The 25,706-nt window shown below is 43.4% G+C and overlaps 1 protein-coding gene across 6 annotated transcripts in view; it reads right to left on the bottom strand.

The window, feature by feature from the left end:
- The window catches only part of RARB (retinoic acid receptor beta), a 357,399-nt gene that overhangs the window by 317,252 nt on the left and 14,441 nt on the right, over positions 1 to 25,706 (bottom strand). For 4 of the 6 annotated variants that reach the window (XM_079947362.1, XM_079947368.1, XM_079947366.1 and 1 more), the window contains exon 3: positions 13,266 to 13,338. The gene's annotated coding sequence lies outside the window, so the exon portion shown is untranslated. Of the gene's footprint in view, positions 1 to 13,265; positions 13,339 to 24,189; positions 24,418 to 25,706 lie in introns of those variants that run through there. The other 2 variants (XM_079947363.1, XM_079947365.1) reach the window with 2 other exon arrangements.

Raw genomic sequence — 25,706 nt, 5'->3', positions numbered from 1 at the left:
TCCTTCTCTCCCACCCCCCACCCAGCACTTTTGCCAGCAGACTGAACTTTAAATATAAAAGCTACAGAGACAAGTTTGTGTTTGTTCTTACATTATTTCCTGCAGTTCCATAGCCTTTTTGTCTTACATTCTCCCTTAAGCTTCTGCATTGACACTTATCACTTCCAAAATCTCAATAAATACAGTTAGTTTTTTTTAAAAAGCAATCTATTTGCTCAAGACTAGACAGCTTCATCGAGGAATGAGACTGAAGTATTAGCTTTGGTTTACACCTGATAAATGAAAATCACAAAGATGAAAGCTTCCTAATAAGTTTGGTAACCACCTTATTGAAACTTATTATAACCATATTTTGAAACTGCTTGGAAATGCACTTCAATGTGAAGTCTACACCTTTACCTGCATCCTCACTGATATCACGTATGATGTCAGGTGGGACAGGGAGGGCGTGGTTTGGAGAAAACAGTCTCACAAGCAAAAGGTTCCCTTGCACTGCTCTAGTCTAGACTATACCATTTAACACGAGGTTATAAAGGGCTACAGTGGGGATGCAAATGGCGCTGTGGTCTAAACTACTGAGCCTCTTGGTCTTGCCGATCAGAAGGTTGGCGGTTCGAATCCGCACAACGGGGTGAGCTTCCGTTGCTATGTCACAGCTCCTGCCAACCTAGCAGTTCTAAAAGCACACTGTGGCGCTGTGGCGGGAAAGGTAAACGGCATTTCAATGCGCTCTGGTTTCTGTCACGGTGTTCCATTGCACCAGAAGCAGTTTAGTCCTGCTGGCCACATGACCCGGAAAGCTGTCTGTGGCCAAACACTGGCTCCCTTGGCCTGAAAGCGAGATGAGCACCGCAACCCCATAGTCGCCTTTGACTGGACTGAACCGTCCAGGGGTCCTTTACCTTACCTATAAAGGCTACAGTAAAATATTTAAACCAGGAATGCTCAGCCCAACTTTTAGAGTTAAGTACTGAAAGTATCTTTTGCAACCATTCTTTTTTTCTAATTTCCATTTTTTAGCACTTTTAAGTAAACTGAGAGGTTAGATGTTACACATATATCCAGTCTGCAAACGCTATTGCCCATCCATTTTCCCCCTTCCCTGGTATGTTTAGTAATGACATTTTTTTAAAATCTCATTTATAATTGTTACCTTCAGATATCTGAATAGAAGCTGCATCACGTGCTATAAAAGTTTTCACCGCATTGTAGCCAAACCCAAAAACAGGGCTGCCACATTAACATTCTCTATAACATTACTGTATAAAACTATGAACGATACAGTCTCTTCATAGCTTCTGGGCTGATTTCCTCCTCCTCCTCCTCTTCTTCTTCTTCTTCTTTTTCTTTTTTGCTATCGTAATACTTCATGTGCATACTTCCAAGAAAGACTCATGAACACATAAGTTCATTAAGGGAGTGAGAGAATCAATTGTAAAATGGAAAAGGCCCGAGTGAGGTCATATTTCAAAGAGATTAATACGGTACATTCCATTATGTTGTAATCAGTTTCTCCCTTTCATCCTGCAAGCTACAATGGGTTATTCTAATTCAGAAAATGGATAATTTTGCCTCTTTTATTGTATCCCCCTTCCTGAGAAGAGTGAGGATTTCAAATGTGCTGCAGGCAGTTTGCATTTAGCATGGCCTTTGGTGCAGGCACTGTAGTGATGCTGCTGACCATTTTTCTCCTTAATAAGAAAAACATTCAAATGCTACTAATATTGCTGCCTTGGCAAACTGCACTTAATAGATGAGACTTGCCCTGTATGTGACATATGGAACATTAATCAATAGTGAATTTTATTTCAATTTATTATGGGTGCTGTCTGACTAGGAGGGGGGGAGGGGGGAAACAGCTTACACTGCTAAAAAATGCCCTGCACTGCAAATGCACCAACGGCACAAGGTTTCAGGAGAAAAAATCCTTATTTGGATTAAAAAGTATTTCCAGTTTGCCATTTAATTAAGACTGCCAAAGCTACAGTCAGGGTGAAATCAAAACCAAAAAACCAAAACAAAACGAGGGTGGTAAGCAGTTTTTATGGTATTATTTAGCGTTCTTATATTTGAGAGCTCTTATTCTTATAAGGCAGATTTATTACACTTCACTCTTTCAGAATGGCAGGACTGATATATATCTGAATAATTCATAATAAATTACTTTAATCTTTCTTTCATTTAGGACACATGTGCCTCCTTAAAAAAAAAGAAAGGAAGGGGGGGGGAGATGGTCATTAATCAGAGTCCCCTGTGTCCTAACCTAAGCAATTGCCAGGCGAAAACAGACTCATCAAGCTGTCTTCTTACAGAAATTCCTTGGTAAAGACTCTGCATACTAGCCCACAGGAGGTTTCGCACCTTCCAAGTCACTGGGCAATGCTGATTTCTTTACTCTATCTATTATGTGTGGCTTGACCTAGCCCTGTAAGACAAAGACACTTATAATAAGGTGTTGTGAAGACAAAGCCCTTTCAAATTCAGTTTTACCTAAAGTGATGGGTGCAAAAGAAGATGTCACTAAGCAAATTATTTGTTAGGGAGCTTTTTAAAACACAGATCCCTAACCAAGTGCAATTGATATATCTAGTGCATTTGATAGTGCTCATTTCCAAAAGGAGATACTAATTTCTCCCAGCCTGCCTTCAGCTATCTTTGTTTTATATTAGAACATTTATCATTATTATTATTATTATTATTATTATTATTATTATTACTACTACTACTACTACTATTAATGCTGGGATGCGGGTGACGCTGTGGGTTAAGCCACTGTGCCGCTTGGGTTTGCTGATCGAAAGGTCGGCGGTTCAAATTCCTGCGGCAGGGTGAGCTCCTGTTGTTGAGTCCCAGCTCCTGCCAACCTAGCAGTTCAAAAGCACGCCAGTGCATGTAGATAAATAGGTGCTGCTCCAGCAGGAAGGTAAACAGCGTTTCCGTGCACTGCTCTGGTTTCACCAGAAGAAACTTAGTCATGCTGGCCACATGACCCGGAAGCTGTCTGCTGACAAACGCCAGTTCCCTCGGCCAGTAAAACAAGATGAGCACCGCAACCCCAGAGTCATTTGCTCCCTGCTGACTGACAAGGAGATAACGCTTTGTTTGCACATGCTAAGCAACAGAAAATGATAGCGCCTTGTTTGCAATAGTTGCCTGCAGCCAAATTAATAAAGCGCAGACTACCATACTGGTTTTGTGGTTAGGCAGGTAAGTGTGTGAAGAAGGGGGGGGGGCTGGAATATATATGGATCTGGGCTTAATAGAACAGCCTCCAGAAAGAACTTTTGACCGCTAGTTAAACATTTATCAGGAGCTTGCATTTGCAAGCTGCAAAAAACCAAGCTAATCAAATTCCACTTCAACTGACTATCCAACTTTATTGCTCCATAGTGACACTAATTTCATCAAACAATTAAAGAAGGAAATCCGCACTGTTACTAAGAGGATATTGGGTTGGCTATTGCTTTCCCCGAGATTTAATAAAGCTATTAAGAGATGCAACTACAAGGATTGATGTATTTAAGAAATAGGGGAAATTCACACACCGCTTCTAAAAAATCTGTAAGAAATCCAGCAGGGCCAGAATGCAGCTGCACGAATACTCTGTGTGCCGCACGGTCAAGCAGTTTTGGTTGCAACCACTATAATTTTAAATGTCATAGGTCAGTTCTTCACACCTATTATCAACCTGCCAACACTCTGAGGTCAGCAATGAAGATCTTTGCTGCAGAAGCTCCAAGATTCTGGCATTCATAGCCCACCAAGATCTATCAAGTCACAACACTGCAGCTTTCAGGAAACACCTGGAGACATACCTTTACTCAGAGGTTTTAGGTGTTGTTATCGGAAGCAGACCTTAGTGACTTTCTTTTCTACTTGGCTATATTTTGGTCATCTTGACAGTTGCCAGTTTTTTCACATTTTACCAATGAGTATTTGCGTAATTTTTGCATTTCACTGGAATGTTTTATAAATCATTGTTAGAAGTTTGTTTAACTTCATATAGTTGTTTGTCACCTTCTGGGAAATTTTCTAAAAGGCAGGACACGAATTTATCAAATAAACCAAACAAACAACAACTTTACATGTTTCATATTCCATAGCTACCTGGGCCAATTATGAGATATAAATGTAAAAGACTTGGATTTAATTTCTTTTCTTTCTTTATTTTTTTGCTGGGGATACCTAATGTTTTGCTAAAATCTGTCTTGTGCGTAATCTGCTTATCAATAAAAGATGTCAGTACATTTATTAAGAATCAGCCGTTTTTAGCTGAAAGGGTATTGTCAAGATCAAGGGTAGGCAAACTAAGGCCTGGGGACCGGATCCGGCCCAATCACCTACTAAATCCTTTTACATGAGTAGAATGTGTGCTTTTATTTAAAATGCATCTCTGGGTTATTTATGGGGCATAGGAATTCGTTCATTTCCCCCCGCCCCCCTCAAAATAGTCCAGCCCCCCACAAGGTTTAAGGGACAGTGGACCAGCCCCCTGCTGATAAAGGTAGCTGACTCCTGGTCAAGATGAACAGAAATCTAGTCTACATAGGGAAAGTCAAGTATAACTATAACTGCATTTTTTAAATGTTTGGGAAATACTATCTTACAAGACTTATCACCCAAAGGCATCAGATTGATCATACAATGAATGGAGCGAGTGATAACCCTTGTCCAGCTGATTTGATTGGATCAGCTGAGGAAGAGGGGTGTGGTCTTTGAATGTTGGTGTGCTCTATGCCTATACAAGCAAGAGTGTGTGGTGACTACACCAAATACTTGCATGTGGCCCTTGGTGTGTTGGCCAAGATGGAATGTAGAAAAAAAATGTTAGCCACCCCAAGAAATTGTCTAGGATTAACTGTGGGGGGGAAGCTCCCTATACCCAACGTCAGCAAAGCCTGTCCCTTATCATGGCATAATCAAGCCCGCTGGAAGAAGTGGTCAGCACACACAATGCCAAGGAGCCTCTCAAGTCCAGAAATGCCTATGCTTTGATTAATTTCATCCAATATAAAATATATATACTATTAAGAAACAACCTTACTCGTTGCCAACTATGCTAAATAGTGAAGAGTTTTTCCATATAACCACTTTTAAGTCAAGACTTTGGTGCGGAAAGGGAGCATGGAAATTCGCTGCAAAAATGAAAATAAAACAACACCTACAGGACACCCGCTTTGTCAGTGAATTCTGCACCAGGACACCCAAGTTGATGGATACCAAACAAAAAACTGAAGAGTTTAGGATGCCCGTTTGCCCTCTGCTCTAATGAAGATGAGACGTTTCTCCAGGAGAAAGAGTCAGGCTACAGAAAAATAAAACTTCAAGAGTAAATAAAGGACTCAAGGCATGAAATTAAACACTACATCCAGAATCTACAGCAAAAGCTTCCAACATCCTAGGTTCCTTCCCTCCTGCCAAAAAAAGGACCACATTCCAACAAATCAGCTTGATTGCTCATAAATACACGTTATTCTCAGCACATTTCTTCTTTAAGGTTATGTGGAGAAGCTCTGGAAGGATAAGATTGGGATGGAAGGTGAAATCAGCTTATTCCAAAGATAAAACTTTATTTCCATCTTTTATTATCCTCCACGAATGTTGCCTTACTCTTGAATTTATTGTTAGTGCGGGTTGCTAGCAGATGTCTGTAATATACTTTGAATACTTCTGCAAAAACTGCACACACTGATAAATAAAACGCTTCCACTTTTTACCCAGCATATGGCTTTATTCTTTGATATTTCTATGAAAACTATTCCTTTTCCAAAACGAAAACTTCAGCAGAATCCCCAAACTCAGCCATATTTCAGTCTAATAGTAACTGTGCTACGTTTCCAATAGTATTGCACTGCATATATAACAAGCAGTTATGCCCTTCAGAGTCTCCTTTGTAGTTCCTAAAGTAACGGTGTGCTAACATTTAACTTTCGAAATGGATGTAAAATGCATTTATAATTATCCGCTTGAGGATTTGTATTAAAACAACAGCAGAATTGTTTGGTTTGGCGAAACCATGCACTTGCCAATTAAAGCTCAGAATCTTCAAAACTGAATACTATATGCAATGAGGGCAGACAACTTATAACCTTCCAGATTTTTATTTATTCATTCATTCTATTTACATCCAACAGTGGGTGGCTTGGTAGGGTTGTCACCATGTTTGCTCTGTGCCCGCCTCCCCACCACCTTGCCACTCTCCCTCTCCTTGCCTGTAAGTTGCAGTGACTCGGCCATCATGAGCTCAGGTGAGCATCACTGCCCCACCCCACTATCCACTACTGTTTATATCCCACCACAACTGGTCCATGCAGGGAGGGGGGCAACCTGGTACACTTGCTCCGGGTTTCCGATGGCTAAGCTGGTCAGGGGGTCCCACCAGGGACCAGCCGTTTTTTCGTTTTGTTTCTTTTCATTTCATTTCACTTTTAAATTTTACACCACCTTTTATACCACAAATACAATTTCAAACACAAACTTTCAAATCCTTCCGTCTGAATATACTGTTATCCAAATGCCTGCTGAAAGAGCAAGGCATTCTGTTGGTGCCAGAAAACATACAGAGTAGGAGCAATCTCTGGAAGTCTTTGAGTTCTGGAACTCTGCCAATGATAGCACTCTGAAGAGCCTCTGCAGTTGACCTCAGAATCTGGGTAGGACTTGGGGTGCAGGCAGGGGCATAGCTAGTTGCTCCGGTACCGACTGTGGTAGGGGTGGGGCGATCCACCCACGGGGCGGGGCGATCCACGCACAGGGGTGCCACGGCGAACCGCACACAGGGGCGCCACGGCGATTCGCCCAGTGCAGTGAGCTGCCCATGGAGTCCACCTGGCAGACGCAAGCCCCATGCTGCCATTTTGGGTATCACAGGGCCCCAAGCCACCACGTCACTCCCAGGAGAGGGGCATGGCTCGGGCACGCTGCAGGCCAGGCCCCACAGTGTGCCATTTTGTTAGCCCTCTCAAGGTTGACACCCGGGCCAGGCCACACTCCCCTTCCTATGCCCCTGGATGCAGGGAGAGATGTTCCTTCAGATACCCAGGTTGTTGGACTCACCTCTAACTACTGGCCATGTTGACTGGGGTTTAGGGGACCTAGAATCCAATAACATACAGAGATCCACAGGTTTTCTGTTTCTGTTTTATGCAATGTTGATTAGAAAGACCAATGCTTTAAGCGTCAAGTCATGTTCGTCTATCTTTAAAGAAAAAAAATTCACACATTGTCACAAGTCACTCCTCTGCTGGCTAAAGCAAGTGGAGTTTTCCATCTTACCCCTCAGAAGGCAGATGAGATGGGGGGGGGGGTGCAAACAGGACTGTGTAAGAAACACAAAAGGATGTGTGGCAAAAGCAATAGCTCTAGCCAGAATCAAAAAGTTAAAAGGTGTACTGGCAGTTTCTGGCCTGCAGAAATTATGCTGAGCACTTTGTACATGCTTGCCCCATGAAAAACATTTGCACGCTATTTTTTAAATCCTTGACTACAGATTGAAATCTGCAAGGAATGGCTGGGAGATTGGAAGAGGGGGTCTTCTCTCCCCCCCCCCCCCCCCAGTTTTCTGGCCCCTGTAATAAAGTGCTCGTGGGTCTTTTGTGCAATATGAACAAAGTGTGGTGTACTTTTTTGAGATCAGTCTTGGCCCACATCAGTTTTGCAGGCCAGTGCATGTGGGGTACTCCTGCTAATTTTCTGCATTGCCCAGTCTCAACATTTCATAGCAACTATGCTTTCCTACAGCCTTTTGAAACAATTCTCAACTACACCTGCATTTCGAAGGTTACAGATATTTATAATCGCATCATACATACATTACGGATACCTTATGCAATTCAGAAACTCCTTAAAGCCTGGGGGAAGAGGGTAATAGAAACATATATATAGAACATACAAAATGGTACCCGGAGGCTGGCAATTCAAAAAGCCATAAAATCCATTAAGGATATTTTAAAGAGCATTTAATTTCACTTGGAAGCATTTTGATACCAATTAAGGCCTTTATGGAGAGCCCTAATGCATATAAACAAAAAATGGAGTTTTCCAGTAGAGTTATGAGGCGGAATGACCAGGATTTGCCAGATCCATTGTGATAAATGACTCGCTATGATGCAAACTATAAAACTTTTTTATATATAATAAAAAACAAGTCAGAACAATTATAAAATTGATGCTATAGACACAATGATGAATGGAAGAAGGTGAAGTGTTAGAAGACCTAGCACCATACACAAAAATCATTGATTTTTCTTTGATTACTGCTTAGGTGATCAGAATGTATTAGGTACTTGTTGTCTGCCTGCCCTGTGTTTTATTAATGTTCCAGATCAGACACCCAATTTGGAAATCAATGCTTACTTCATCATTTTTTCTCTGAAAGCTTCTATTATTCACAATTGATTTAACAGAAATGAAAGGCTTACCATTAACAAGAGCCAGCTGCTGACACTTCGAAGATGAATTATTGAACTTCTGAAAGTGAATTAACTGAACCATCATCAAGACTATTGTTTGATGTTACTCCCACTGAAGCCAGCATAGTTATAATTACAGAAGCGACACAACCCAAACTAGCCTCTGGGTCCCCTTCCCAAACCAAAAGTGAAGAAGAGAACAGGAAAACCAGAGAGAGCTGGACCTGAATGTCTCTTTGCCTTCATTGGTTTTACAGATTCCTACCAATTCATCTCAAAATGTGGAGACAAAGTTACTTCAGCATTCAAGCATATACTTCTTTTGTTATAAAAGGGCATACGGTATTTAAGATCGCCAAATATTTTTAACTGAATGATAAAAATCCAGATGTCAGGAAACATAAACAACGGTTTTGTGCCTATTCAAGTTTGCTACCAGAGAAAAGAAAGCCTGCAAGACCACTCCCATTATGTTAACTCTCCAGCCTAACCCAAAATCCTACATAAAACACATACATTCTTTTGATTCATAAATTAGGCAAGAGAATTTCATCTTAATTTCAAACAGCTGAAGTTCTACGCATTTCCAGTTGAAAGACAGTGGCATCAGCCTTGATGGTCTTAAGAAAAAAGACTAGAGAGCTACTAGTCGTAGGTTATTAAAAATAAAAAAATGATTCCTTATAATTGATTCTGTGTGATGAGAACAGGAGACATTCAGATTTCTCCTGGCCAAATATTCTACCAATAAATAGATACAGACACTTTGCCAATAAACATATAAATTAATCAGGCTTTCCTTATTTTTTGTGTTTACTGGACATAGGGATCAACTAAAGCACATATATGCTCATCAAATGTTTGATTCAAAATGTGATTAATTCATAAAAATCAACAATTTTTTTATTCCCACAGCCAACTTCATATATATCTGTCAGGGACTCAGCGGGAGCGCAGGGAGGAGAGGAGATGGAGAGCGAGGGGGAGCAATCCGAGGGCAGCGTAGGAGAAGATGACAGCAGCCCGATAGATTCCATGAGCCTCTCCAGCGAATCGGAAGATTCACAGAAGGGGGCGCCGATGGGCAGGGCAAGGGGGGACCCAAGGGGGACACCCCAGAAGCAAGGGGCCAGCGGGGACTCCCAGAGCAGCAGTTGGAAATCAGGACCAGCTTCCCCACCAGAGCGTAGTGGGGGGGAGGAGTCCCAGGTATCAGAGCCCACACATGCACCACCAGCGAGAGAAGATGAGTCAGGGTTGGCCACGCCTCCATCGGAGAGCGAGGGAACGGTCAAGAGGAAAGTTGCAGGCTGGGCGCGCGCGCCAAGTTCAAATGTACAGGCGAGCGGCACAGAAGGTAGCCCGGATAGGGAACCAGGTCCTAAAGCCCGCCGGAAGGAGGGGGAAGAATCATCAGGGTCAGCGTCAGAGGAGTCCAGGAAGGATGAAACCCTAGCAGGCAGGAGGGCCCAGAGGAGAAAGGAACTTAGGAAGAGGTGGAGCAAAGCAAGAGTCTTAAACTGGTGTGGAAGGGGCGGAGACTCAGACGGGACTTCGCCGGTCGAAGGTCGAGACGTAGAGCTGCGCGCTGCGGCTTTAAAATGGAAACTGAACCTCAATAAAGACTTTTGTACATAACTACAGCCTAGCGTTGGTCCTCTGTGAGCTGGGACCTGGAGGCAGCTCTGACAATATCAGAAATCCAATTCTCAAAGAGTGGCAAATCCCCAGCAAAATTTGCTTGCTTTATTCTTCAGGCCAAGCCAGATGTGATATGAAAGATCCAGATTTAAGATTTCCCACATTTTTTATTTCATTTTTGTTCATTAGCAGCCACAAGTAGTTTTAGGATGTATTACTATGCAGAAGAGTATTTAACCCTTTCTCAGATGCAAATCACTCCCCCTGCCCAGCAGTTGTTAGTAGCTTCACAGAGTAATCTGCCCTTGTTTTTTCGCCCTGACCAGATAATAGTAGCTGCAGAAGGCAGGATTTATATCAAGGGGAAAGCATGGGAGTAATGGATTAAACATTCTCTCCTAGAGCATCAGATCCGCAAACTTCAAAGCTTCCCTAGGGGTCTCCTAATGAGCAAAATAAAAACCATGGGAGAGTCTAATCACCATCTCCCACCAGTGCTTAAAATATGTTTATTTGGGATACTAGTTGCACAAATACACACTCTCCCTCTGTCAACCTCACATAAACATTGAAGAGCATATTAACTGAATTATGTGTTCCTTCACTTAATGTTAACTTTTCACTGGACAAAATGTCTATTTCTGAATTGGTCAGGTAGCTGATGTGGTGTTAAGGCACATACAACGGTGCTAAGGCACATTTCTCCAACCATGCTCCCAGCTACTTGATTATGTGTTTCTGTGGATTTCAGTTGGTATATAATTTTAGCTTTTTTAAAAGTGTCCTTATTTCTACACCTGTTGGCTAGAGAAAGGACACAGTCTATACAAAGAATTCCTGCCACTCAGGATTCCTCAGAATTTGGTTCTAAGTGACAGTTAATATAATCCAGCCTAATATACTCACAATGGTACATTTATATACATTTATAAATATATCCAGCGGAATTATCTTAATTGTAATTGATCGTGTGTGAGATCAGTTACATTTTCTACAATAAATGTACCTCTAATCTAATCTTGAAATTTCCCCAGGTCACACAATTTATCAGTTTGGGGAGAGCTGGAAATTCCAAAAGGTTGCCTGACTGCCATTTCCAAATAAGATATCATAAGGTTTGCCAACCATGATTATATAAATAAATAAATAAATAAAGGGTTCACAACATTTAAATAGTTTAGAACTGAAGCCAACTTTTTTATACTAAGAAATCTACATCTACAAAATCAACAAGGGCAGTTTCTCAGCCATTTTACCCACCTCAAAAATCTACTGTTTTGTTTTGACTAAATAATCATAGGCTTATTGAATAAGCTGAAAGGTTTGTGGCCAAAGGCACTCTTTTGCGTTTTCCAAAAGGGAGGGACCTAACAGACATGAGATATACTTCTTCAGCTGGTTGTTACAGTAATTTATAGGACACAACGGCAGATGCAGAAGGCTAAGTGATTTGGGGATGCTGGACATGCCACAATGGCAAACTGGAAGCGAGTTCAAAAGTTCAGTTTGCAACTGTCATCACATGTTGCATGATGCCTGACATGCAGAACAGATAAAGGCCTGGGAGTGATAAGAGGTAATTGTGACTAATGACTTCTCACCTGACACACTGTTGACAGCATTTCCACACATTCGAGTTATCAAAGTGATCGTGTGAATAATGTAATGTATGAATTCACACTTAGGAATCCTATCTCCGATAGGGAAAACTCGGGTTCCCTGTGCTATATTGCAAGAAACCAAATACAGATCTTTCCATGTAAGCTTGTCAAGAAGCTGGTGGAAGGAAAACACACAAGATGAGACAAGGTGAGAGAGAAAGGGATACATCTGGCGGTCTGCGTATCTTTGTACGCCACAAGAAAAAGAATTAGGGCACTGCAATGTGGATCTGAGAATTCAGCCAATCAAATAAAAATTATATGGTCCTTCCATCTCCAAAAGACTCACTCTCAAGCATAACTGTGGACAAAACCAGGACTGAATTTTAAAACAGTAGCAAAGGGTCATCATGAACTACTGGCCATGCTTGTTGAGACTGTTGTGGGCAAACTTCAACAACAGCCAAAAAGCCACAGATTCCCCACCCCTGCAATAGTGGCCAAGTACATCAGTTTATATTTTCCACCACTCCTGCATATTCAAACCAAGCTCCAACACGTTAGGAAAGGGCTTCTTAAGGTCAAACTACACACATATAGGACCTTCCCTCCCACGGCTGGTAGTATTAGGGCAATGATATTCATCCCGATCCTACTTATGTGTCCTCCCCCACCAGCATAATCTAGTTCTGATTTTTTTAAAAAATAAGCATGTACATTATTTTCACACAATTACTTGAGTGTGTACCTTGATTCTTAGACAAGGCAACTTCGAGGGAAATTTGAGCCTGCTTCTTCTCACCTTTGACATTAAGCCAGGCACAGCTCAATATTAAGAAATGCTTAATGCGCACCACTGTCATAGCCAATGAATTGTTCCTAGGCAAATCCTCCTTCCCTCGTGCAACAGAAAGCAGAATTTCGTGGCACTGACAATTGTACGCCTCGGTTCAATTGCTGAGAATACTCTTACAATTGCTCACTTGAAGAACATCTCTATACTGTTGCTTAACATAGCTAAAACATCTCAAGCAGTGTTGCATACAGCAGAGTACCGGGCTGGTTCACATAACCTAACCATGGTTAAGCAAGTCGGAGAAAGCCATGAAATTACATACTTCCAAACCTCCCTTCCATAGCATTAATTCCACCACCACCCTGCTCCTTAATTGTGTTAACCATTACACCAACATAAAACTTTAGCCATGGTTAATTCTACATAGACACAAACAGTGCTTTTGTTTAGAAAAATAGGTGCCAGTACTCACCATGAAGTTGTTACAGTAAGTGTCACACTTTTTAACAAAAAAAGAGAGGTGCCAGTATTTCATACTCTTGAGTACCCCCTGGAAAAAAGCCCTGGATACAAATTAGCATCAAATTCTAGTACCTTCTTAAGGAGGAACCTTGGTTGGCCTTAATTATGTTTAATGACAGTGCCAAATGCCCTTTTTAGAGAGAGTGGGGACCATTTAGGCTCCAAAAGAAGAGGAGTCAGCATGCAAGGCCAGCTCCTGATTGCTTAACCATGGCAACATAATCCAGAATGTTACATGTCCACCAGGTCCAGAACTTGATTCTTCTTTTAGAAATATTTTAAAGCTTAGCTTACCTCTCATTGCACCATAGCAACTGAAAAAGAGAGGGAAAGGAGCTGGGAAGATGGCACTTGACATGACTTCCACCTAGAAAAAGAGGAAGAAAGTTAAAGAACAAAACAACAATGTGGTTGACATTCCCAGCCTCCATCATCATATAGAATCATAGTAAAAACAAACTCCTAGTAATCACCTCCTGTCCCATGAAAATGGCTAAAGGAGGCACTGAGTTTGAATGAGTTAATTTGTAACGTGTTCCCTTTCTTTGTACAGTAATTATATCCTGGAAATATAAAGAGGACAGTATGAATTCAACAACTGGGTATATGGGGGGGGGAGGGGGAAAACTCTAATTAACCAGTGTGTGTTTCATTTTATAATAAAATCTATTTTATGAACGTATCATACATTGAAAGCAGGACAATGAGCTCAGCAAACTATTTTAGGAAAACAGGTAAGGTAAAGGTAAAGGTACCCCTGCCCGTACGGGCCAGTCTTGACAGACTCTGGGGTTGTGCGCCCATCTCACTTAAGAGGCCAGGGGCCAGCGCTGTCCGGAGACACTTCCGGGTCATGTGGCCAGCGTGACGAAGCTGCTCTGGCCAGAGCCAGAGCCGCACATGGAAACGCCGTTTACCTTCCCGCTGGTAAGCGGTCCCTATTTATCTACTTGCACCCGGAGGTGCTTTCGAACTGCTAGGTTGGCAGGCGCTGGGACCGAGCAGCGGGAGCGCACCCCGCCGCAGGGATTCGAACCGCCGACCTTTCGATCGGCAAGTCCTAGGCGCTGAGGCTTTAACCCACAGCGCCACCTGCGTCCCACAGGAAAACTGGTAGAAGGCACTATTATCCTGGGGGTGTGCCACCCCACCCACAGGTGCGTGAGATGCATCCTGGGGGCGTGGTGCGCCGCCTGAGGGGGCATGGCACCCAGCGCAGGCCGGGGGGCAGCCGTGATGGCACCCCACAAGGATTGCGCTGCCAGGGGCAGTGCGCTCTCCCCGCGCTCCTCTTCCTCCACCAGTGGCTCTGACTATTTCTAGTCACTACAGGTGACCCAATGACACATCCTGAATCCAAGTACTGTAACGTAAAAAGGAAATAAATTTCGACAAAGAAAAGATGTAATGAAATGTGTGTGTTTATGAAATACATATAAGATACAAAAATCCATATACATATGTACAGTGGTACCTCTGGTTACGAACTTATTTCGTTCCAGAGATCTGTTCTTAAACTGAAACCAATCTTATCCTGAGGCGCGTTTTCGCTAATGGGGTCTCCTGCTGCGTGCGCGCCTCCGATGCACGATTTCTGTTCGCATCCTGGGGCAAAGTTCGCAACCAGGAGCAGCTATTTCCGGGTTAGCAGAGTTCGTAACCTGAAATGTTCGTAACTAGAAGCGTTCGTTACCAGAGGTACCACTGTAGTACATACTGGCACACAAGGTATAAATGTTGTATGCAAGATACCCGATGTGGATGATCAAGTGAAAATCACATATTTGCTGTGTGGGTTTGACAAAGTTGCAAGATTTGCAGCTTCTGTCCAAAAACTGTAAATGTTCATTGAGGATAATAGGATGGACTGTAAAGATTTAACTGGAAATGAAATATAAAAACCTATTTGTATGTTTGTATTTTAATATAGCTAGATAGCTAGAGAAATAGATACAGATATATTGATATTGCATTTTAATTTTGTATTTATGTGTATAGTCTATAGGATGTACATTCTTTCTTGATGGTAGATATGACTATGATTGTTGGAAAAACAACAAACATTAAATGTTGGTGTTCTGACCAAGGCAGGTTTTTAAAAATAATCTGGCAAGTGAGCCTTCAGATCATGAGGCCTTGGACTGTTCTTACCTCTCATGACAGTTCAAGGCCGCACGATTTGAAGGCTCACTAGCCGGATTATACCATGTGTACCCATTAGATCGAACACTATATTATTCACTTATATGGTGCACTCAAAGGCCCATTGACTGTTATCATTTATAGCTCTAACTGGTGATGCTACTTTGCGATTTGCTCATGATAACATTTGGTTTATTATCTGTTGAGTTATAACTTGCTTTGCCAAGCAGCTTTCATGAGACCGCTGAGGAAGACCACAGTCAAAACCTGTTTGGGTTTTGTTATAGCTTGTTATTTTGACTGTTCAGTTTATCAGCGTTTTTATGTGCTCTGCAATATTTCATGAGCTGCATTTGTTCAGTTTGTTGATACTGTATTAGATTTATTTATACTATTCAATGTTGGATTATTATTATTATTTGTTTCGGATACAAATAAAGATGCCCATGGTTTCTTTTTAATTGGTACTATGCTTGGGACGCAGGTGGCGCTGTGGGTTAAAGCCTCAGCGCCTAGGGCTTGCCGATCGAAAGGTCGGCGGTTCGAATCCCTGCGGCGGGGTGCGCTCCCGCTGCTCGGTCCCAGCGCCTGCCAACCTAGCAGTTCGAAAGCACCTCCGGGTGCAAGTAGATAAATAGGGACCGCTTACCAGCGGGAAGGTAAACGGCGTTTCCGTGTGCGGCTCTGGCTCGCCAGAGCAGCGATGTCACGCTGGCCACGTGACCCGGAAGTGTCTCCGGACAGCGCTGGCCCCTGGCCTCTTAAGTGAGATGGGCGCACAACCCCAGAGTCTGTCAAGACTGGCCCGTACGGGCAGGGGTACCTTTACCTTTACCTTTATGCTTGATTAAAACATACAGAATACACATATAGTCTTTTATTCCCAATTTTCTTCCCTAAGCCCTGCATCCAAGGAAAGCTGTTTATTAGCCTATGCTGTGGCTGAGTGTCTTGCACTCTGATTTGCAACGCTATCCTGGATCACCATCCCTAGAGAGATCACTTAAGGCAAAACAAGCCTGAGATAGGAGATGCACTGCAACACGATGTTTTCAAAGTAATTAGCTCTGAACAAATCATGTCGATGGGACACGTATCACAAGCAAGAAGTCCAGTGAAATTCTCCTGACAATGGGAAAAAATGCAAGCCAGTATCAGAAGGAATGCATGCTTTCTGTGGAAAAGGTTCCAAGTTCATTCCAGTCAAAAGGATCGGGTACGAGATAGTATGAAATACCTCTGCTTTGGGACCCCTGACCACCCCTGCCAGTGCTTATTTTCAAAAATGGAAGTACTGTAGTATCAGCAACAGTAACCTGAGTGAAGGCAACCATAGAATTACTGTGAATTTCTTGTTCCTCTCTTGTTTGTGTGACCTTGATGCTTGGCAGTAAAATTACACAGTCATCACCAAAGTACTATAAATCACTTTGTCTCTTGCCCTTTCTGTGTTGTGAAAACTTATTTACTGCCTTTTGAAATTTCAGATTTAGAAAATGCTCTTTAATTTAAAAGTATCCTGGGCTGCAAAAGTTGTGGGGAAATACAAGTATGAAAGCCGAACGTATTGAGACACTTGTGCATATATTAGCACTGATCCTGCACCTCTGCAGACGTCCGTTAAGCTGTATAGGCAAGGAATGCCAACTACATACATAATGTACTCCTACTAATCCTGGCTCCAAATCTACCTCTCTTCATGAAGCAATTTTTTTGCGGATACATGGCCATTAGGTAAAGCAAAAATTATGACAAAATATTCGAGTATAATTTCATTATCATCATATATACCAAATGTGAACTCAGTTTTCAAGTGCTGGTCTTTCTGTATCCAAAACAGCACCCCATCTACATGCAAGTGGAAAATACTGGCAGGCTTGGGGGAACTCAAATGGTATTTTGTGGAAATGCCAACGAAATATTCAGAGGTAGGTGGACTCACAAGGGAAACCCCTTCCAAAACAGTCCAAAGAGTACTCAGCATTAGGACTGGGCAATATCTGGTTTTCAATGTCATGATATATCACCAGCTAAACATCTCAATACAGTGGTGCCTCGCAAGACGAAATTAATTCGAGTTTTTTCGTCTTGCGATTTTTTCGTCTTGCGAAGCACGGATTTTGGAAAAGCTTCAAAAATCACCAAAGTCTTCAAAAACCTCAAAAAAAGCTACCACACCACATGCTATGAGTTGCTCCTCGAAGTCAAGTTGCAACTGCACCCCCTGAATGCACGGTTTTAAGAAAAAGGAAACAAACTTGCAAGACCAAGGAAACAAACTTGCAAGACGTTTTCGTCTTGCGAAGCAAGCCCATAGGGAAATTCGTCTTGCGAAGCAACTCAAAAAACGAAAAACTCTTTCGTCTTGCGAGTTTTTCGTCTTACGAGGCATTCGTCTTGCGAGGTACCACTGTATACCGATTTATCACAATATCTGAAATAAGGATGGAGCTATGTAGAGGCATTGGCTGGCTTCAAATTTTTCCGATGTCATGATTTTTGGATAACACACACACAATTCATGATATTGCCAGGTCAAAAATTATGAAACCGTTTTGAAGATATGGACTTTAAGCTGGTTTGAGATGATATATTGATATATCACCCAAATCTACACTTAGCATGCCAGTAGACACAGACTACTAACTGACTGCTTGGTGGGGGAGAGAGGAAAAACCACGGGGGGGGGGGAATGGCATGGAGTATCCTTACAGAGGGCAGGGCCGAACAGAAGCAAACTGCCTTGAAACACTTCATTTCCAAAAATATTAAATGTAAACTTCCATGTCAGTGTGTGATTCCTTTACAGAGCCACATGCAACAAGTGCCAGGTACAGTCCCTGCATCTTCAATCTCTTCCAACCACACAGCTTGAAAAAAAGGACTGTGTACGAAGCCCAGGAGAGTTGCTGCCACTCACTGTAGCCAATGCTGGATCAATGGCAGCTTCTCACGTGCCTTACCGTTTCTATGGAAACTTCTTCAGAAGATCCAAAACTGCCACAAAACTTTTTCCTATTATTTAAGAGCGCTTACTTGTATCCTTGATGCAAATATGGTTCAGCCCTGTATTATTGCTTCCAATGCCATTATATTAGATAATAATATAGGAGTAGCTTACCAGCAAGAAAAGGTAACACTGAAACTTCTGAAATTAATGCAAATACAACCATCCTTTCCTTTACAGTTGGATGGATATGTTGTTGCTGTTGGCATCTGTCTGTCTTGGGAGACAATAGTGCGCCTTCATGGGTGAAGCAGTCAAACTGTTGGAAGGTTACAGCTCCTCCATGGCTGTAAAGACTGATACAGGAGAGACACGTTTTGTTGCAGCTGGGCCAAATGAATGCGTCCGGTTGTGCTGCTGCAGATGCACCATGGTGCTTCTTATCTCTGTGCTCCTCCCACCAGTCATTCATCCTCTGGTCGCTACTATGGATGAACAGCCTGACTCAACACAGTGGGGTTGATGTTGCCAGCCTTCATGTCATGTTTGCAGACATCTTTGTAACAGAGTTGGCCTGCCAACGGGCCTGGTGCCTGAAGCCAGCTCCCCATAGAGCATGTCCTTGGAGATCCCACCTTCTCCCATTCTGTGTACATGACCAAGCAAGACGTCGCTGAGGCAGGAGTGTGAACATGCTGGGAATGTGGGCAAGAGAGAGCACATCTTTGTTTCAGACTCTGTCCTGCCATGTGATGCCCAAAGTCTTTCTGACACAGCACATGCAGAAGGCGTTGAGGCGTCGCTCCTGGCTGGTCTAAGTTGCCCACTACCATAAAGCAGCATGCTCAAGCCTGGTAGAACTTCATCTTGGTATTGGACATTAGCATCACTTTCTCCCATACTCTTTTGGAGAGGCGAGTCATTGCCATAGCTGCCTTGCCAATATGCTTGTCCAGCTCAGCATCAATGGAGAGGCTGCTGGTTATGGTGGAACTCAGGTAGACAAAATTGTCTTACCACCTCAAGTGTATGATCACCAATGCTGATGTGTGGAATGCTGGCGATGTCCTGATCCCTGCCAGGCTAATGGTAAGACTCAACGCCCTGAAGGCTTGGGCAAAACGGTTCATGAGTCTCTGTAGCGCTTCCTGGGAGTGTGCTGTCAAGGCTGAGTCTGCAGACAACATCTCTCATATAGGGACCTGCTCCATTTTTGGCTTAGAGCAGAGATGTGTTGTTAATGTAAATAAGGTTCAGCCTTTGTACTGCTTAGCATAGACCCATCACTGTCATGGATCCTGAAGACAGTGCAATGATTTTCTATACACATCTCTTTAGGATGCTGCATGGATAATATTTTTACTCTGAGCTGATTTTCTTGTGTGTCCAGGATCTCAGCCTTAATCAGAACATCAGAAAGAACTTTATGCCAGTAAGTGCTGTTCAACAGTGGGATAGATTCCCATGAGAGGTGGTGGCCTCTCCTTCCTTGGAGGGTTTTAAGCAGAGGCTGGATGGCTGTCTGTCATGTATGATCCAGTTGAGATTCCTGCCTTGCAGGGGGTTGGACTAGATGACCCCTGGGGTCCCTTCCAACTACAATTCTATGATTCTATGAAAAAGGACATCAAGTCCAAATACAGAATAAATGCAACTTCACGTATTTAACCCATTAAGAATAAAAGATGTATGATCTGTAGCTAATGCCCAGTTTCGATTGATCTTTTCTGGAAAACAAGAAAAACAATGATTCTTGTTTATGCCTCTTTTATAAAGTGCATTCATACTCTAATGGATTTTAATGTTACAGCAAAGTACACTCCATACTTTGGCGCTTACAACAGACTTTTGGAATCATTTGCCAAAGAGGGGTTATTAAATTTGGACTAGTACGTTTAAAGACATATCAAGGGTCTATGCTGTCACTTATATCAGAGCGCCTAAGAGTCAAGTAATAAGTGATATAAGAACAAAGGCAAGAGCACGATTAGAACCAAACTGAAATCAAGAGCACCGTGGGAAATGTAGTTGGTGGGCCTGGTTGCTTTGGGAAATGGGGTGCCTTTCCTTCTCCACCAGCCCTTTGCAGTGAAAACAAAGCCATCATCTTCCCTTAAGAATGCAAGGAGAGCCTCCTGTTCTCACAGTAGCCAACCAGACGGCTGTCAAAAACACATAAGCAGGATTCAAGCACAAGACTCTCCCCTCCTGTAACTTCCAGCAACTGGTATCAAGAAGCACTGTTGCCTTCCTCGCCATTATCAATGCAATCACATTCACAACAGGACCTGCAACTGCAGGCGCTCAAGTCACCACATCACTTCCAGGAGAGACACGTGGCTCAGGCATGGTAAGTGCCACCCCCCTCAGTGTGGTGCCCAGTGTCCCGTCCCCCCAGCTACTCCTCTGATGGCACCAATACAGATCACGGATGTGACCCTCAAACTGTCCCAGAAAAATGACCAAACTTTTAGGCAGAGAACTTTTCAGCCAGTCCTTGTACTGCTTAGGATAGACCCATTACTGTTGTGGATCCTGAGGGCAATACAGTTATTTTCTAGCCCGGCTCTACTGTTCGCTTCTACATAGTTCCATCCTTATTTCAGACATTGTGATATACTGATATATTGTGATGTTTAGCTGGTGATATATCGCAGTGTTGAAAACCAGGTTCCACTGAGCCGTACCACGTACACATACACATCCACACACACACACACACAGAGAGAGAGAGAGAGAAAGAAAAAGAGAGAGGTGGAATCTACACACATATAAAAACGCTGTGAAAATGATTTTTTAAAAAACGTTTTGAAAAATATATTGAATTTGCCATAGCTCACCATCACCATCTAGTGTCATATTTGTATATTGCACTTTACAGCACACTTAAAATGTTTTATTTGCAGCTGTATAGCTGAGTCCAGAGAGAGACAGAGAGAGAGACAGACAGAGATAGTAGTGGACACAGTGGGGAATGAGCTGGAGCCCTGAAACAACTAACTAGCCCAGGATGTGACAGAAGAGTTTCCAATTGCAGCAAAGAGCGCAAATTTCTAATGTGGGACCACCAATTCTGCTATAATGCAATTTTAGGCTCTGGACTTATGACCTTCTGGTGACGTCCTCCTCTTTAGGGGGCAACACACTGCATTGGGGGGGGGGGGCTTACCGAACTGCTGCTGACTGGGGCCCTGGATTTCTGCCTCAAAGTCCTGTCCTGACACCACCAACGGGACCACTTATCTCTACAGATGAACACAGGTGTTATGCACATGAACACAGGTGCAGTCCTTCCCCAACTTCTGTTCGACCTCTTTAGCTGTTTAACAGACTGCAGCCTGTATCACAAACAACAAAAATTGGTCCCTGGGAATTTATCTAAACATGGTCACATGCATTCTTCTTCAAACATAGCTCTGTGGAAGTGAAAAGCTTACATCTTTGCATCGGCAGATAGTGTTCTTAGGAAAGGTGCTACTGCCAACTTTAAATGTTATGGGGGAAGGTCAAAGATATGTGAGGAGATAAACCCGAAAATTTGTATACAGTTTTTGTAGATTTGCCATCCACCATAATCAATAAACGCAAAGGTATGTTTCAATCCGATTACATTAAAGATTGTGGAGTGGTTTCCCTTATTCTTTCCCCCATAACTCTTCAGCACATAAAATGAACATCGTACCCACTTTCCTTACTTTTAATTTATTAAATAGCAGCCAGGAGTTTAAAACAGTAGTATTTCATCCCTCTCACCCTCACACACACAAAAACCATTATCTAAAGCAACACATTCAAGACCAATATCCAAAAGGTAGATAATGATGTTAAATACAAGCTTTGGCAATAAAACTCCATTTTCCTTTTGCAAAGTGAACAGATAAAGGCCAGAAGGATGTGAAGTTCCTGATTTAATTTCAATCAGAAGCTGATCAAAATTGGACACATAGCTGCTGCAGGGTAGATCAAATTTGCATTCTGGCTGAATTTCATTCCATAAAACGTTCAACCTAATCTAAAACTGGGGCTTTTTGCTTGACTTTCCAAGGAAGAGCCTATTAGTTCTCCAACAAATCTGTGTGCATCAAGGATTCTTTTATCCACAGAAATGGGGTTAGCATACAATTTAGCTATTCATTTATGCAAACGATAGTAAACAGAATTATAAAAGACAGATAATAAAGAGCAAATGAGGTTATTCTGTTTCCCGCTTTATGTTGTCAGACTTCTGAGCATAGTTTAGTGTTTTCTATTCATGACTTTAGAATATCAAATTACTCCCTGATGATGTCTCAGATGTGCTTTTGTCTGCAAATGAGAAGGAATAAAATACCAAGGCATTAACGTTAAATTACAATCGTTAATGGTGTAAATACGAAAATAATTACTGCATCGTATCATCAATTGTTATGTGTTCATTACCTAAGTCCTTGCAAAGCTTTCGCTTTCTTGTTAACAATTATTTTTACTTTGTTTTTGGCTGGCTATTTTATGGCTTCCCAGGCACTTTAGCAGCATTCAGCACTTACACAAGCCATTTAATCCTGTTTAAAGCTTCATTTAAAAACTTCCTCTCAGATACTTCTTAACTGCAGGGGCCACGCTTTCCACTTCTGTCCTGATGCTCAGAAGCATAGCACAGGCACTGGGGGAAACAGAGACATTTGTCACACAAGATTATCTAAAACCCAGCAAAAGGGCTAAAGTCTCCAAATCTCCTTTTAGCCCTTTCTCGGATGTAGCTCTGCTGCAAAAAAAATAAAAATAAAAAAATCGATCACACTACCGCTTCCACCAGCACAACATATAGTTTGAGATCTGGTGCCCACAAGGCAGGGCAACAGCTTCATCCGTTTGCATTATTACTTCTACTCCCCCTCGCCCTTAAGCAGAAATTGCAACTTTCCCCCCGTAAGCTGCCAAAAGTGAGCTCACATGCACACAAAACTGGTTTTGCTGATGGCAGCTAAAAATGCCACTCGCCACAGTTCTTCTCAGCCCGTGACCCTTCCCTCTCGGGTTAACTCTTTTATCATTTAGATGGATTCCGGCTGCTTCACTGCCCATTAAGCACCCCTGGCCATTTGCAAACCCACATTTGGGGCGCGCACAAAGAGATGCACCGATGCAAAATTGGATCATCGTCATCGTTATTTAGGGAGAGATATAATAATAAAAATAACAGCAGCAGCAGCAGCAATCTGCTGTCATGGTGAAAAGGAGCCACCTGCTCTTGAGCCAACAGCCAAACTTCTAAACAGCACCGCTTCTGAACTCGTCACAAATTTTAAACGCACTAACCGCTACCAAAAAGCACGAGGGCTAGAAGCCTGGAAAGACTTTTACGCGCGAATGGACTCGCACCTGCAGCACCTCTCCACTTTCGAAACATGCAACATCATTTAAACACTTTGAAAGGTTATCGAGATTCATTCCGAAACCAGATGCACAACCTCCCTGCTGTCCAAAAGTCGCCGGAGCCTGGCAGGGCACTGCCACCTGAACCCGATGCAAACTTTATTCTAGCTAGACCCTTGCGCTGCTGGCACAGAAAGGGGGCGGGGAAAGAGCGAGGCTCCTTTGCCCCGGGGAAAAGCAGCAGCAGCAGCAGCAGCAGCGCTACGAACCGGCCCTACCACGCCAGGCTTGCAAAAGCAAAGCCGCTCGCCTTTGCAAGCCACAGCTCCTCACAAAAGCAATGCCAGCAGATCCCCCCCCCCTCTCTCCCAAGCGCAACTCCAGCCCCGTGGCTAAAGTCGGCCAACTCCTCGGAGTGACTTTTCGCATGAGTTGGGTGGCTTGCAAGATCGCACCCCTCCGCTGCCCCCCCCCCCGCGGCACGCTCCACTGCAGAAGAGACTGGAAAGCAAACAAACAAACAAACCAACCAAGAAAAGGGGGAGGGATGCTTTAAAGCCGAAACAGCGGCCGCGGCAAAAGCAGCCGTATGGGGACCCCGCCGACTGCGCGCATTGCCCGTACAGCGCGTCTCCCCTGAAGGATGTGCGATTTGCAGGAGAAAAGTCCTGGGGAGCCGGGATTTTGGGCTTGAGCGCGAAGGATGATGCACCTGATGGCAGGAGCAGCCCCCTCCGCCGGCTTCTCGGCTGCTTCGCCCAGCGCCTTGCTTACCCGTGCATACTAGTATGCCATGCAGAGGGATGGAGAGGTAGGAGCACACGCGACTACAATGGAGACGGCACGAGCACGGCCTTTACCTTGGCGAGGGGTGGGTGTGTGTTTGTATCTGTGTGCGCGCGCGCGCTTCTGCTGCCGGGCGCCTCGGCGATCGCCTCCTGTCAAAGCAGCGCTCGGCGCTTCTTCCCGACCTGGAGGAATAGCAGCGACCGGTATCCACGTGCCGCTCCGCCACGCCCACCGGCGCGCTCTCTCAGCTCCCGATTTGCCTCTCCCGCCGTCGCCGTGGTGCTTTCGGAGCTGCTGCCTTGCAAAGCTTGGGCAACGCATTTGCAGGCTGGCCCGCGCGACGCAGAGCGGCGTCTCTCTCTCTTTCGGCTTCTGCCCTGCCCACGTTGAAGAAGGAAACATGGGCTGGCCTGGGGCGATGAAAAGGGAAGGTAGGAGGCAGTGCCCGCTCCAGGTTTGTTATTCAGAACCCGCCTTTCATTTCAGTGGATCCCAAAAATACAGATGCTATAACTCCCCTTTTCAAAAGTCATGCATCGTTCCAAAAGAAAACACTTAGCAACAAGATCTGGAAAACCGAAGAGCAGGTTGCTTGGTTAATTACTGCGCCGGAATTTCGAAAATGCCCCAGGTTTAGAAAAGACACTTTCCACGGCCCCACAGTGGTGCGGTCAGCTATTCTTAGACTGGAGCCAATGGCTTTTCAGTCACTCCAACCATGGTGATGCATTTTATTTCGCTTCAAAATCAGGGCCGGATTAAGACATTTAGAACCCCTAAGCACTTAAAAGATTTGGGTGCAGCCCGTGTATATCTAGTTCAAAATATAAACAAGAATAAGCGGCAAAATAAAATTTTATTTTTTGATATGAAACCTACAGTTGGATGGAAAATAATGTTTATTTTTGTATATTTGTAACAACAATTTTGGCCCATGGTAAATCTGGAAAAGGAAAATTTATGTGGTGCCCCCCTTTCCCTTGATGCCCTAAGCACATGCTCATTTTGCTTAACGGTTAATCCAGCCCTGATCAAAATGTAATAAGCCAACTCTGGAGTTTGGGGGGCTGCACTCCTGCACTTAATGCCCAAAGCCCTGCCCCGAGGGCACCACAGTCTCTTCACTGCTGTTATCACCAGCTGCTGCAGCTCTGCATCATTGACACTGCTAGCACCTGTGATGTATGACTTAGCTGAGATTCCTGCCTCACAGGGGGTTGGACTAGATGACCCTCAGGGTCCCTTTCAACACTTTGATTCTGTGATTTCCGGGCAGAGAGTATTAAGCACATAAGAAAAGGTCTGCTGGATTGCATCAAAGGCATGATCTGAGCTCAACAGTACTTTCCTCATTTGTGCTCCCCTGTGTACTAACTCTGATATTGGAGATATTACACAGACATCATGGCTAATAGAGAGCCTTATTGTCCATGAATTTGTCAAATCCTCATTTGTAGCCATGCAGGTTACATCACTACATCTTGTGAGAGTGAATTCCATAG

The sequence above is a fragment of the Podarcis cretensis genome (assembly GCF_951804945.1).
Source record: "Podarcis cretensis genome assembly, chromosome: 12".
NCBI lineage: Eukaryota > Metazoa > Chordata > Lepidosauria > Squamata > Lacertidae > Podarcis > Podarcis cretensis.
Note: the sequence above shows the minus strand (reverse complement) of the source record. Positions and strands in the feature narration are given on the sequence as shown.